Source organism: Gossypium raimondii, chromosome 11 (assembly GCF_025698545.1).
Source record: "Gossypium raimondii isolate GPD5lz chromosome 11, ASM2569854v1, whole genome shotgun sequence".
NCBI lineage: Eukaryota > Viridiplantae > Streptophyta > Magnoliopsida > Malvales > Malvaceae > Gossypium > Gossypium raimondii.
This window is the reverse complement of record NC_068575.1, coordinates 41,902,184-41,915,821: the sequence shown is the minus strand read 5'-3', so window position 1 is coordinate 41,915,821 and position 13,638 is coordinate 41,902,184. Positions and strand designations below refer to the sequence as shown.

Sequence of the window (13,638 nt, the reverse complement as noted above, 5' to 3'; positions counted from 1 at the left end):
CACAATCTAGATGGTGCAGCAATTTGTTCAGTTTGATGGGTTGCAAGATGAAGATCCGAATGTTCATTTAACCAATTTTCTAGAGATTTGTGACACTTTCAAGATTAATAATGTTACTGATGATGCCATACGTTTACGGTTGTTCCTATTTTCTTTGAGGAGCAAGGCAAAACAATGGTTAAATTCATTGCTACGAGGTTCTATCACAACTTAGGATCAGATGAACGAGAATTTTCTGTTAAAGTACTTCCCATCATCTAAAACAACTAAGTTGTGGAATGATATTTCTTCTTTTACTCAAATTGATTTGGAGACATTATATGATGCATAGGAGAGATTTAAGGATCTTTTGAGAATGTGTCCTCATCATAAATTAATCTTATGGTTTCAAGTTCAAAATTTCTACAACGGTTTGAATCCCTCGACTAGGCAATTAATTGATGCAACAGTTGGTGGAACACAGAGTGGCACTGGAGGATCAAGAGAAGATGGTGTTTACGTGTCCATTTGGCACGTTCACTTATAAACGGATGCCGTTAGAAGTTCTCAACGCACCAACCACGTTTCAAAGGTGTATGGTAAGTATTTTTTCTGACTACGTCGAGAAAATAATTAAGGTGTTCATGCACGACTTTACTGTGTATGGTGAGTCTTTTGAGGTGTGTTTGTCAAATCTAGCAAAAAATTTGGAAAGATGCTTAGAATTTAATCTTGTTCTAAATTATGAGAAATGTCATTTTATGGTGGATAAAGGATTAGTTCTAGGTTATATCATTTCTGCTGAGGGAATTTCTGCTGATAAAGCAAAATTTGACATCATTAACTCACTGCCATACCCCACAACTATGAGGGAGATTCGTTCTTTCCTTGGTCATGTAGGTTTCTACAGGCGGTTCATTAAAGACTTTTCAAAAATTATGCAACCACTTTGTAATCTCTTACAGAAAGACAAGGAGTTCAAGTTTGACCAATCATGCAGGGATGCGTTTGACACGCTCAAACATAAGCTCATTTCGGCACCTATCGTTCAACCACCAAATTGGAATTATCCTTTCAAAATAATGCGCGATGCAAGTGACCATAGCGTAGGAGTAGTCCTTGGGCAAAAGAATCAAAAAAAGAACCACATGTTATCTCTTATACGTTTAAAAATTTGGATGCTGCCCAAAGTAATTACTCGACTACTGAAAAAGAGTTTCTAGCTATAGTCTTTACTTTGGAAAAATTTCGTTCATATTTATTAGGGACTAAGATTGTTGTTTTCTCTGATCATGCTGTTCTTAAATATCTGATTGGGAAAAAGGAAGCAAAATCAAGACTTATTAGGTGGATATTACTTTTGCAAGAGTTCGATCTCAAAATAAAGGATAAGAAAGGATGCGAAAATTTGGTAGCTGACTATCTAAGCCGAATACCTCCATTGAATGATGTCACATCACTTAAAGACAATTTTTCGGATGAAAGTTTGCTTGCTACTCAGACATTTTTCCCTTGGTACATAGATATGGTGAATTACCTTGCTACAGGTATAGTCTGTTCTAATTTATTACGATCTTAAAAAGATAAGATCAAACGTGAATCACGATACTATGTTTGGGATGGCCCCTACCTTTGGAAATATTGTTCCGATCAGGTAATTTGACGATGCATTGTAGAAACTGAGGTAAAATCGATTCTATCTTTTTGTCATTCTTATGCATGTGGTGGATATTTTGGCCCTAAACGAACTGTGCATAAAGTACTTAAATGTAGACTATATTGGCCACATATTTTTCGAGATGCATATTTGTTCTGTAAAACATGCGAAAAGTGTCAAAGGGTAGGAAACTTGTGTTGGAAAAATGAAATGCCTTTAACCCCTATACATGTCTATGAAATATTTGATATATGGGGCATTGATTTTATGGGATCTTTTGTCTTGTCATACAGTAATGTCTATATTTTACTTGCAGTTAACTACGTGTCAAAGTAGGTGGAAGCAAAAGCCACTGTCATGCTGATGCAAAAACGGTAGTCGATTTTCTAAAGAGTTATATTTTTTCTAGATTTGGCACATCGCGAGCATTGATTAGGGATTGGGGAACGTATTTTTATAATAAGGTAATCAACACACTTTTGAAAAAATACGGGGTAGTGCAACGAGTTGCTACAGCCTATCACCCTCAATTAAACGGTCAAGCGGAAGTGTCGAATCGAGAAATCAAGTTGATTTTGGAGAAGACCATTAAGCCAAATAGGAAAAATTGGAGTTTGCGGCTAAATGATACACTGTGGGCATACCGTACAGCCTATAAAGGACCCATAGGTATGTCTCCTTATCCACTAATTTTTGGTAAACCGTGTCATCTTCCTGTAGAACTAGAACATAAAGCGTTCTGGGCGATCAAGCAATGCAATATGGAGCTGGAAGTTGCAGGTAAGTATCATAAGTATCGAACTAAGTGGTTAAGGCCTTTTGTTATTACTCACGTATTTCAACGTGGTGTAGTCGAGGTTAGAAACGAAGAATCTAGAAAATTTTTCAAGGTTAACGGACAACGATTAAAGCCTTTCTATGAAAATTTTCAAGTCCATTTGGTTGAGGAATTAGTGCTCAAAGAGCCGGTTAAATAATTTTCCAAGTCGTCGAGCTAACGACGTTAAACAAAAAGGCAATTTGGGAGGCAACCCAAATTTATTTTCATTTATTTAATTTTGAGTTTAAGTAAGATTTAGGATGTAAATAAATAAATAAATTTTTACTTAATCCAGTTAGTTTGATGTTTTCAGGAATGTAATGGAGGTTGTGAATTTTTAACAAGTCGGATAATGATGGTGGCGTGAGCACGACGTGCTAAATGCTGAAAATTATTTACCAACAATCAAAACCCAACACTCTTAACCCACCTAATAATCCCAAACCCAAATCCACTTAGCCTACCTACCCCACACTAAAATATCAACCTAAATGAAAAAAAAACCACACAATAAACCCAAAATAAGCCCAACACCCAAACAAGCCCAAAAGGAGAAGAGTGAAAAAAATGAAAAGAAAGGAAATTGGGCCGAAGGGTCTAGCTAGCCCAAAGAAAAGAAAAAAAAGAAAAATAAATGGACAAGAAGGCCCAAACTGGCCGCAAGAGAAAAAATAAACAAAAGGTGAAAAATAAAACACTCAAATCCCTAATCCCCAAACCCCTTTTCTTCTTCATCTTCTCCAAAAAAAACCCTAACTTCTTAAAAACCACACCACCACCGCTTCACCTCACTGCTGTCGTCAAGTATCACCGCCACCATCGTCGACCATCATCATCGTCGAGCGTTCACGACTCACTGTGGTCTCACAAGCCACCATCGCCAAACATCGCTTTTCAAAGTACCGTTGCTCGTCCTATTCCTCCATTTCACCGTCGTTAAACTTGGACACCACCGCGTTGATGTGGTCTCGCCGTTCTACACCCTCACTCACGCGTCGTCGCTCTGTCCTTCCCCAAACACCATCTCATCTATTTTTATTTCTTTTTTTCTCCATAATCACCAAACCCCGAAACCACCCATCCTATCACCTTAACCAACGCCATACCTAAAACCTCACCACCACCTTTCAAAAAAAATCGACCCAACCCACGCCATCCGTTGTCGTCTGCCACCGCCGTAGCAAACAGAACCATTTATTCATGAAGCTTATATGGAAACCATGGTTTGAACTGAAAACCAAATGAACGATAATATTCCAGCTTCACTCAATCAAATACGACACCAATTTTCAGCACCTCTAGTCATCGATTTAGACAATGACAACTCAGAACCTTCTCTACCTCCTACAAGATGAACGACCGTACCAATGAGAACTCGTCACCGATGAAGTCCAACTCCGGTCAAAATAGAACATTTGAACAGCAGCCTGACTACTCCTAAAAGGTTGATTCCTAGTCTTCAACCTGTTTTACCTTTACTAACGTATTATGCAGGTTACTCGGAAGAGGTTGGGACTTTTAACGACCATGTCGAAGCTCCCTCAACTACAAACGAGTGAGTCTCTCAACGTCGAACACGATCATCCACCACTCGAGCCTGTTAACGACTGGCAAATGAGTTAGCGACACCCCTACACAGAAGTACTGACGCTGCTAGAAATTCAAGTCCACCACCTGACTCGCCTAACTAATATGTTCGACTATCACGATACAGTCAACATAATAGACGAGGTCGTGCAAACACTATTCCTACCGAAGGATGATTACTAGGGTTTCTAAAATTTTTGACCTCAGGCATCGCGTAAAATACGACGAAATCCGACAACGTCCGCTCTCAATCTGTAAGCAAATCGATCTTTACACTCTTGATATGTTAAATATTTGTGATGTTGTGATTGACTATTTTGATGCTATTGGTTGGAGTTCATTTGCAAATATTTCACGTAGTGCATATTATGAATTGATTTATGAATTCTACACCATGTTTAGCTTCAATATTAATGCATTATGAACTATTGAAACACAAAGCATTACCTGTTTTTGGTTACTTGGTAAGGACTTTAGGATGTCGATTTCAGAATTTAACATTGTTATGGGTTTCGTCGACCCTAACAATATTCAATCTGATCCTTATCATACTGCTCTGTTAGATATTCCAAGTAACTTTGATGCTCAAGATGTTTATTGTGCTTTAACTCATTCTAGAAATCAACTCTATAATCTAAAGACCACAAAGGACTTATTGGTGTATGAACCCGCTTTAAGATATATTCATCGATTTTTAGCCTTTAGTTTTTCAGGTCGAAATGATTCGTCATCTGTTTTAACTTAAATTGAATTATTTTTTTGTGGTGTATGCATTTTGAATTTAAAGTTAATTTAGGATTTTGATTTGAACAAAACTTTCATGCTCATTTAATCGTTCACTAATACTTGGGGTCATATATTATGAATTTAAACTCTCGACTTTTTTCCTCTAAAGTCGATTTCTCGTCCTTAACATGTGCATATAGTATGGATAGCCTAGATAAATATTGTTTGGATTTTATGGGTTTGCTTGCCGGCACCCCTACTGCATGTTATTTTGTTCCTATAGGTACACAAACTACTAGCGAAAATATGTTCTTTCACCAACATCCACACTTCACTACTAGGGAGTAGTAGGAGCAACCTCTATCTGTGGAGGCACGTTTAAGCCGGATCGAAGCTCTACTTGGAACAATGGAAACCCAAGTCTCCACAATCCTCGACATCCTGCAAAGTCGTTACCCCAACACCGACAACCTCGTTAAAAGACACACATGGAGTATTCTTAACTTTTCTTTTTACTTGTTATTTGGGTTACTGTCTTTTATTTAATTTAAAACATGCTTGAGGACAAGCATAGATTAAATGAGGGGGGTTGAAATGGTAAGTAAAATGGTAAATATGCATGAAAAATGGTAAATATACATGATTTTTGCTGCATGACTCTCTTTTGCATATGTTCAATCTTATACTAGATTTATTCGATAGTTTATTTTGACATTGAGCTCTAATCTCATTACATAGTCAATTTGGACATTGGGTAATTTTTGAATTAAAGTGTTCAAGTATCTAGATTAGTTGACATTCTTGTTTTAAGGTTGATATATGTAACTAGATTTTTCATATAAATTGATTGTTTGGAAAAAATATTTGCTTGTACATAAATAAATAAATAAAATGAAAAATAAATAAAGGCTCAAGTTATGAGTGAAAGTTTCGAAAACGTGGCCGAATTTAGTAACCGGGGTTAGGTGCTTAGGTTGTCATTTCATCTCGCGTAAAAAGGCTCGAGTGACAAATCGAGACCTTACAAACATTCCACTAATCGAGCCTAAAAAAAGACTGTTTGAACTGAGTAACCGGGATAGGGTGCTTGGATTGTCATCTTAGTTCGCATAAAAAGGTCTGACCATGTCTAAAAATTTTAATACTGCGTGATTAATTAATAATACCTTCCAAATTTTGGATTCAAACTCACTTTAGTGAAATGATTTAGTTCATATATTTCAGTTTTATGACACTTGTTGGTCAAACTATATATTCTGAGCATTTATTTATTTTTTCCTTTGTTGTTTGCATTGGTTATGGATACGGAAAAAAAGGCTTGATTTTTAATAAATTGTAGAATAATTTCTAATGTTTGAAAGTACAATATGCTTGAGGACAAGCATGAGCTAAGTAGGGGGATTTGATAATATGTTACTTTGCATGACTTTTTGTATTTAATTCGGTTAATTTTTGAATTGATCCCTACTGAATTAGTGCTTTTATGTTTTAATCTTGTCAAGGATGCAACTGGGATGCTATGAGTGAAAAACGAGCAGAAAAGGACCAAATTGAAACACAGTCAATAAAGTGAGGCCGAATAAAAAGTATGGAAAAAGCCAAGGACTCATCAAATTCTTTTGACTTTGTAAAAGCCAAAATTAGAAAAAAAATCTAATTTTATTTTAATTTAATTTTAATTATATGTTGAAGTGGTTAAAGTCAAATTTAGTAAATATCATGTATATAAATAGGGCTTTAAGGTACCTTGAAAAGACACATTACATTTTACATTTTATTTCTATTTGGAATTAAATAGAATAATTGTTTTTCTTCCGAAGTTGGTGCGTAATTAGCATACTGCTGTTTTGTTTTCATTTCTTTGTCATTTACCAAAATTTGTCTAATTTCCTTTCAAACCCTTTCCCTTCCCAATTTCCTCCATTATCATCAAATCACCTTTCAAAACCTATGAAGCATGATTAAATCCATGTTTCACTAAATTCCATCTTAGCTTTAGGCCGGTGTTCTTTCCGGTCGGGAATCGTAAGATACATACCCATACTAAAAATCCTTCCAATCGGTATTCACATTTTTCCTAAGTATCAGGATTGACAACTCATCCCTTAAAATTAATTGATTTCAAGTCAAAAAGTGCACGTTGGGTTGGAGTCATGTTTGCTAACAGTTGGAGAAATGAGTCAGCCGTGCTGTATTCGGATCTCCAAGAACAAATTAAGGAAGAAGTAATTGAGTTTAAACGACCCACGCAGTTGAGGTTGTTAATTCGAGTTGGGTTCTTCAGATGCGCAAGATTGTCGGAATCTTGAATTGAGAATAGTGTATCTCGGTTAGATAATCAGTAAGGGTTGGTTTGCAGGTCGTACCAGGACTAGCTACGTGTGGAAGAATTGGTGGTTAGGACATTTTTAACTGCTATAACTAGCTTATTGTTTGGAGGAGAAAATTAATTTTCAAGGATTGATTCAAAAATCCGGAATCCACCGAGTCTAGGGCTAAGGCTTATTATCTTTGATTACAAAGTCCGAATTTAATTTCCAATTTAATTTCTAATTTATTTATTTATTTATTTATTTATGCTATTTCAATTATTTAGTTTCTAAACATTTCAAAACTCCCCTAATTCATTTGTTTATTTTTCAGCAGGTCTATTTGAAGTCGTGGGAACGACTATAGCCACGACTATCGACATGACAGAAATTTTGATCACAAGTTAAACACGAAAGTTGATTATAATATCAATCCCTTTGGACTCGACCGTACTACCACTCTTTACTACTATTTAGAGTTATTTTGTAGGATTTATTTTTGGTGGTTTCGACGCCCATCAGCAAGTGAAGTGAGAGCGTCTACTTCATGTACTCTTGCTACTCATCTTCCTAAAGTTGCTCAATTGGTCGACCACTGGTAATTCTTACTAATGATTATCTCAATAACTTCATAAGCCTCATTATAAAACTTAAAAAGAAGTGTTCCATTCATATAAGCATCTATTATCATCCTTGTGTGTGCGTTGAGAACATTGTAAAACATCTCTAGTTGGATGCAATGCGGGATTCTGTGATATGAAAATTTCACAATAATTCTTTGAATCTCTCTCACGCCTCATACAAGGATTCATCATCCATTTATTGGAAGGTAGTAATCTCGTTTCACAACTTAGTCTTTTTACTAGGTGGAAAGTACTTAATTAGGAAGCGTTCTTCTATTTCTTGCCATGTAGAAATTGAATCGGATGGCAACGAATTTAACTATGCTTGAGCTCTATCCTTTAGTGAATATGGAAACAACTTTAGCCTTAGTGCATCTTCGATTACTCCGACCATTTTGAAGAAGTCACTTACCTCCATAAAAAATCTGAGGTGAAGGTGAGGATCTTCAGTAGGCATTCCACTTAACTGGCCCACTATTTCAAGCATATGGAACATAACTTGCTTCAGCTTGAATTATTGTGCCTCGATCTCAGGCCTTTCTAATTCTCAAATTAAGCTCATGAAGAAACGCTACGACATATTGTCTTAATGCTCGATCCTTGTCATCGGCAACAAGGATAGGATTTTGAGCATGATTTGCCGATGACAAGGATCGAGCCTTAAGACAGTATGTGTGTGTTAGATTAATTTCATTCCTTGACTTAGAATTAAAAAAATGTTTATATATGTTACGGATAATTCCATGGCAACTTGGTCCTTTGTTAACCGATGCAAACATACTTATTAAGATAAATTAATCTTTCTAGCATATGTCTATGTTAAATTAATTAATTAATTTTATAAGCGCACATAAGATGCAGTGAAGTAACAATATATTTCTATACTAAAACAAATTTAATCACAACAATCTTATACTTATAATGCAATAATAACATAGGCATGATTTTATTTAAATGAACAAATTACCAAGGCCTATAACATCACAAACACCATTTCAATAATTAAAGTAGGCGAATTCAATCAATCTAACACAAACACAATTTAATTCATTTTAATTAAACCGAAAGAATCAAAACAATTAGCATTCACGTTTATAATCTCAACACAAATTAAAAATAAATAAGAGAAGGAACTAGAAGACAAATCTAGTGTTTTTTGGGGTCAGACTAGTGTGCTCCCTTTCTTTCTTCTACTTTGTTTTGCTGATCAAGGGCCTCCAAGATGTTACTTGCTGCTGTTTAAAGGACTTGCATGGCTCTTTTCCAAGAGGGAAAAATCAAAAATGAGAGAAGGAAAAATAGGAGAGCAAATAGGAGAAGATGAATGGTGAGTGAACGAGTGATGCATTGAAAGGCAAGGAGGGTGGTTATTTATACAAGTTTGAGGTGGCTAAAAATAGCATGGGAGAGCCTTGATTTTCTCCTCCCATGGCTGGCTCATGATATTAGGAAGAGGGATTGAGATGGTTTTGCTAAATTTAGCTTGGTGCAATGAGAAGGCTTAAAAAGTAGAAGGGGTTGGACTGACTTTAAGAAGTACTTAGGGGCTATTTTGCATTTATTTTTAACCAGATCTAAGAGCTTATTTGGGCAAGAGATGGATGGTTTTGGGCTACTTCTTGGGCTCATGCTTCTTCCTTCCTTATTTGGTCACTTTGGGCCCTTCCTTCCGCATTAGGCTGTCCAAATTTATAGACAAAATTTTTAATTGGATCAAACTAATTTTGTATGTTAATTTGGAACGTTCATGACTATTAATTCATCACCTAATGCCTCAGAGATGCTCCAGCAATTTAATCCTCCTAAGGTGACTTCAAGGCTGATTTTGCTTCCATTGAACAAAATTGTTCAAAATTGGTCGAATTTTATAAGTTTAATATCATAATAGCTAAAAATCAAGATGTGCCTTAAATCATGTCCAATTTATTTATTTTATAATGAAAACACAAAATCTGATAGAAAATACTGGGAATTTGCATGAGTTAATGCCTAGAATGTGCTGAGAAAGTCTATATATTTTAGTGTTTCCACTTATAAGCTTAAAGCATTACTATCATATCCAAAAGTAGGGCTGAGAGTTCGATTGAATCGAATGAAAAAATTTCGAGTTAATCGAGTTGATGAATCCTATTTTTTCATCCTAACTCGATTTGAAATTTTCTCGAATCAAGTCGAGTGAGATGGAATTCGAATTAAATCGAATCGAATCAAATATAGTTGTTCGAGTTAAATTTAAAAAAATGACTTTGGATCCTTATAACCATTGTCACCCACCATAATCAAATTTTTTATTAACTTTCATCTCCTCATAATTTATTTATTAATCTTTTATATTCGGGTTTGCTTCTTTGCTTACTTAGTTGCGTTAATTATCTTCTGACTTTTGTCGTTATGTATTTTGAAATTAAAAATATATTAAATATAAAAATTTAATTTTTAATAAAAGTTATCTTACGATAGAATGTGAAATTGATACCAACATAAAATTTTAACACGAATATTTTATGACATCATTAATAATTCAATTTTATCATAAATTTATAAAGATTTAATATGATTAAACAATTGAATAATATAAATAATACAAAATGTGAAATTTAATTTAAATAAAATTATTACTATTTAAGTTGAGGAATTTTTTGGATATTTTTATTTGGGGATAAAGGGTGAAAAGCAAAAATTTAGGGGAAAATAAAAGTTTTAAGGGTTGGGGGAGTAAAATTTTGGGGGAAAAGTAAATTGGGGAAAATGGGTTTGGGGTAGATGGGGGATGGGATAAAAGGGGAGTAAAAGTTTTGGGGGATGGGAAAGTGGAAGGGAGTAAAAGTATTGGGGAGAACGTAAAAAGGTTTGGAGGTTTGGGGTAAATATATAAAATATTATAGTTTGGTATTCTGTTTATTCAAATTATTTGAGTTATTTGAATTCAAAATTAAACTCGATTGGAACTCGAAATTTAAAAAAAAATCGAGTTGACTCGAATAACTCAATTCGTTTAACTCAAAATTAAAAAAAAATCAATTTTTTCGAGTTGAATCAAGTTTTGCTCACCCCTTTCCAAAAGGTATTTTAAAAAATCTCATCCATTAATTATACTAATATAGAACCAATGCGGCTTTTGTTGCATATATAGTAACTAAATATGTCCTTGATCACATATATTAACACAACCAAATGGCATAGACCAAGTATGGATGTGTAGCAGGAAAGTTGCATGCAATGTGATCTAGATCATGTCTATTTCTAATTGGTTCTCCTTAAACCTTAGTGAGATTAAACCTTATCAAAATTAGAGTGTGAAAAAATAACCTTAAAAAAATACCTAAATCGAAATAACTAAAAATGTGTTTGTAACATAAAAACATTTAAAATTTCAAACCCCACTAAAATCGAGTATCTTCAAACAAAATTATACCCATATGAACAGTGTGCTCATGAAAAACCTTGGGTGGTAGTCCTTCAATAAGCAGATCTGTAATCATAGGGTTTGTCTCAATATGTTGCTTTACACTTGATCAATCCAACCTCTTACTTTAACAAATATGAATTTAAATTCTTTGTGCTTTGAATTTTATGTGCTCTTGATGTTATTGGAATAAAAAACTACCATTTTTTATTACAATTTGCAGCCTAGTGACAAAATTTTGCTTCCATATCCCAAAAAATTGGAGTTTGTATACCTAACTATCTCTAATTCATTAGACCTTCGATATGTGAGCACATAATATTTTTTTCCTAAAAATAACATATGAAACATTTGGCTGATTTCTGATTATCTATATTTGAATTTCTTAATTATCTATGCAACATCCAACAATCTACGCAATATTCGAATGCATACAAACCTAAGCATATATTAGATTTCTCACTACTGAAGCATGTGGAATCTTTTGCATTTCCTTAATCTCAAAATTATTTTTGGGTCATTTATTGAGATTAAATTTATTACTTGACTCTGATACCTCTATGTATCAGCCCAATTTTCCCGGGCCAATAAAAGTCCAAATTACAAAGCAAAACAGCAGGCCAACATGGCCCAAATTCCCAAACCATTACCGCCCCAAATCAAAAACATAACAGAGGCCCAAACAGAAGCCCAACGCCCCAGCCCAGCAACAAAAGTCAAACTAGGGTTTCAGAAAAGCTGAAACCCTAGCCTTGCTGGCCGTCGCGCCTCTGCCTCTGCCACCGCCACCTGCTCCCTGCCCACTTGCCCTGTCAATCGCCCTCAAAAAGCAAAGAATAAGAGACAGCAAATAAAATAGAAAAATTGTAAAATGGCTCTATATGTAACGCCATTCAAACCAATGTAAAGAGGAGGGATTTTTGAGAAAATAATAAAAAAACAACAAAAAAATTTAAAGGTGATATTTTCGTTTTATTTTGTTTTATCATTTTTTTCTTTCTTTTTTTTGTTTCAAAATAACGCATAAAATAAAAAAAAGCCTTTTTACCTTTTTCGTCATCGCCGGAGTGTTTAGAGGTAGAGGGTTGGCATCGGAGAAAAAAGGGGAAACTTTTCAGTTTCCTGACCGCCGTGTACGATGGTGCCGGCGCCGGCGACTGGCGCGGTGGTAGATGGGTGGGCCTTTGATCAGCGGTTGGAGAGAAAATTAAGGAGTTTGAGAGGATTTTCTATTTTTTTTGGGGAAAAAAAATACTATTATAGGGCTCTTAAACTGCGTCGTTTAGGGCTGGCCTTAATAGCCCTAAAACGGCGTCGTTTCCCCTTAAGGATCCGCGTGTCGACCCGACCTGCTAGGGAGGATCCGCGCGTTCTCGTGAAAGGGGTTATTTGCCCAATAAGCCTCTCTACCTTTGCGGCATATTCAATGCGACCTTTTTGGTGTTTTTTATTTGGGCCGCGAATTCTGCTTCTGTTTCTATTTGGTCCTTAGACCATGTGCTGTCCCTCGGTTAAAACGCTGCATTTCAGGACTAGGGAATATTTCCCTGCAAGTCCCTCGCGCTTTGAGCGTGTTTTATTTCAGTCCCTTATAACCCTGTTTTATGTATTTGCAATTTAAAACTCCTAATCTTATTTTAAATTTCAATTTAGTCTTTCATATTTTGTTTCTTTTTTTATTTTATTTAATATTAATGTGTTTGATGTTATTAGGCTTATTATTATTATGATTATTATTATTATTATCATTAATATTTTCGTATTTATATATATATATACTTACTTATTTAAGTTTTACATATATTAGTCTTATTATGTATTGATGTTATTATTACTTGCTTATTTATATCTTTTTATTTCAAACTTTGTTATATATATATACATAGATTTTTATTTTATAATTTTATTTATTTTCATTATTTTCATTATTGTCTTATTTGATATTTATTTATGTGTTCATTATTATTTTGAAAAGCATTGTAGTCCTATTTGTTTATTTACTTATCATTTCATGTATAATTGATTCGTCCTTTTATCTATCTTTTTTGGTTGTTGTTGTTGCTCGTATTATTTATGTTACATCATAGTATTCATTTTATTTTGTTACGTATATTGACACCGTGTTTCATTTCTACTATTTCATGTTAGATTAATTTTATTCAATGCATAAATTATGATTTTTGAATAAGCAAAATCTCGTGTTTAGATTCGAGAAGGTCGTACCCTAACTTACGGGGTTTTGATTTTCAAAATAAATCTAAATATATGAATATTTTTAAACTCAAGTTTTAAACGATCTCGAGAATTAAGAAAAAATCGTGTCCTAACTTACTAGACATGATCCTCTTTTTTTAATCCGAGATAGCTAAATATCTTTTAAATAAGTAAATTTTTGGCATTCCTTCGCGCATCGGAAATTCAAGACATTGTGTCCTAACTTACTGGATATAATTCTCTTTCTCGATTAACGTGAAATATGCCATTTTCTTGAAAAATTTCAACATTTCAATAAAGGATCGTTTTTTTTAAAA

General features: G+C 34.4%; 2 non-coding genes across 2 annotated transcripts; one reads left to right on the top strand and one right to left on the bottom strand.

Annotated features, from left to right (window-relative positions):
• Window positions 1-269: 269 nt before the first annotated feature.
• Window positions 270-375, bottom strand: LOC128034998 (small nucleolar RNA R71). Its single transcript, XR_008191402.1, has one exon. It is a non-coding gene; the product is annotated as a small nucleolar RNA R71 (small nucleolar RNA).
• Window positions 376-7,824: 7,449 nt separating this feature from the next.
• On the top strand, window positions 7,825-7,929 carry LOC128035145 (small nucleolar RNA R71). The gene has a single exon (XR_008191547.1). It is a non-coding gene; the product is annotated as a small nucleolar RNA R71 (small nucleolar RNA).
• Window positions 7,930-13,638: the final 5,709 nt, after the last annotated feature.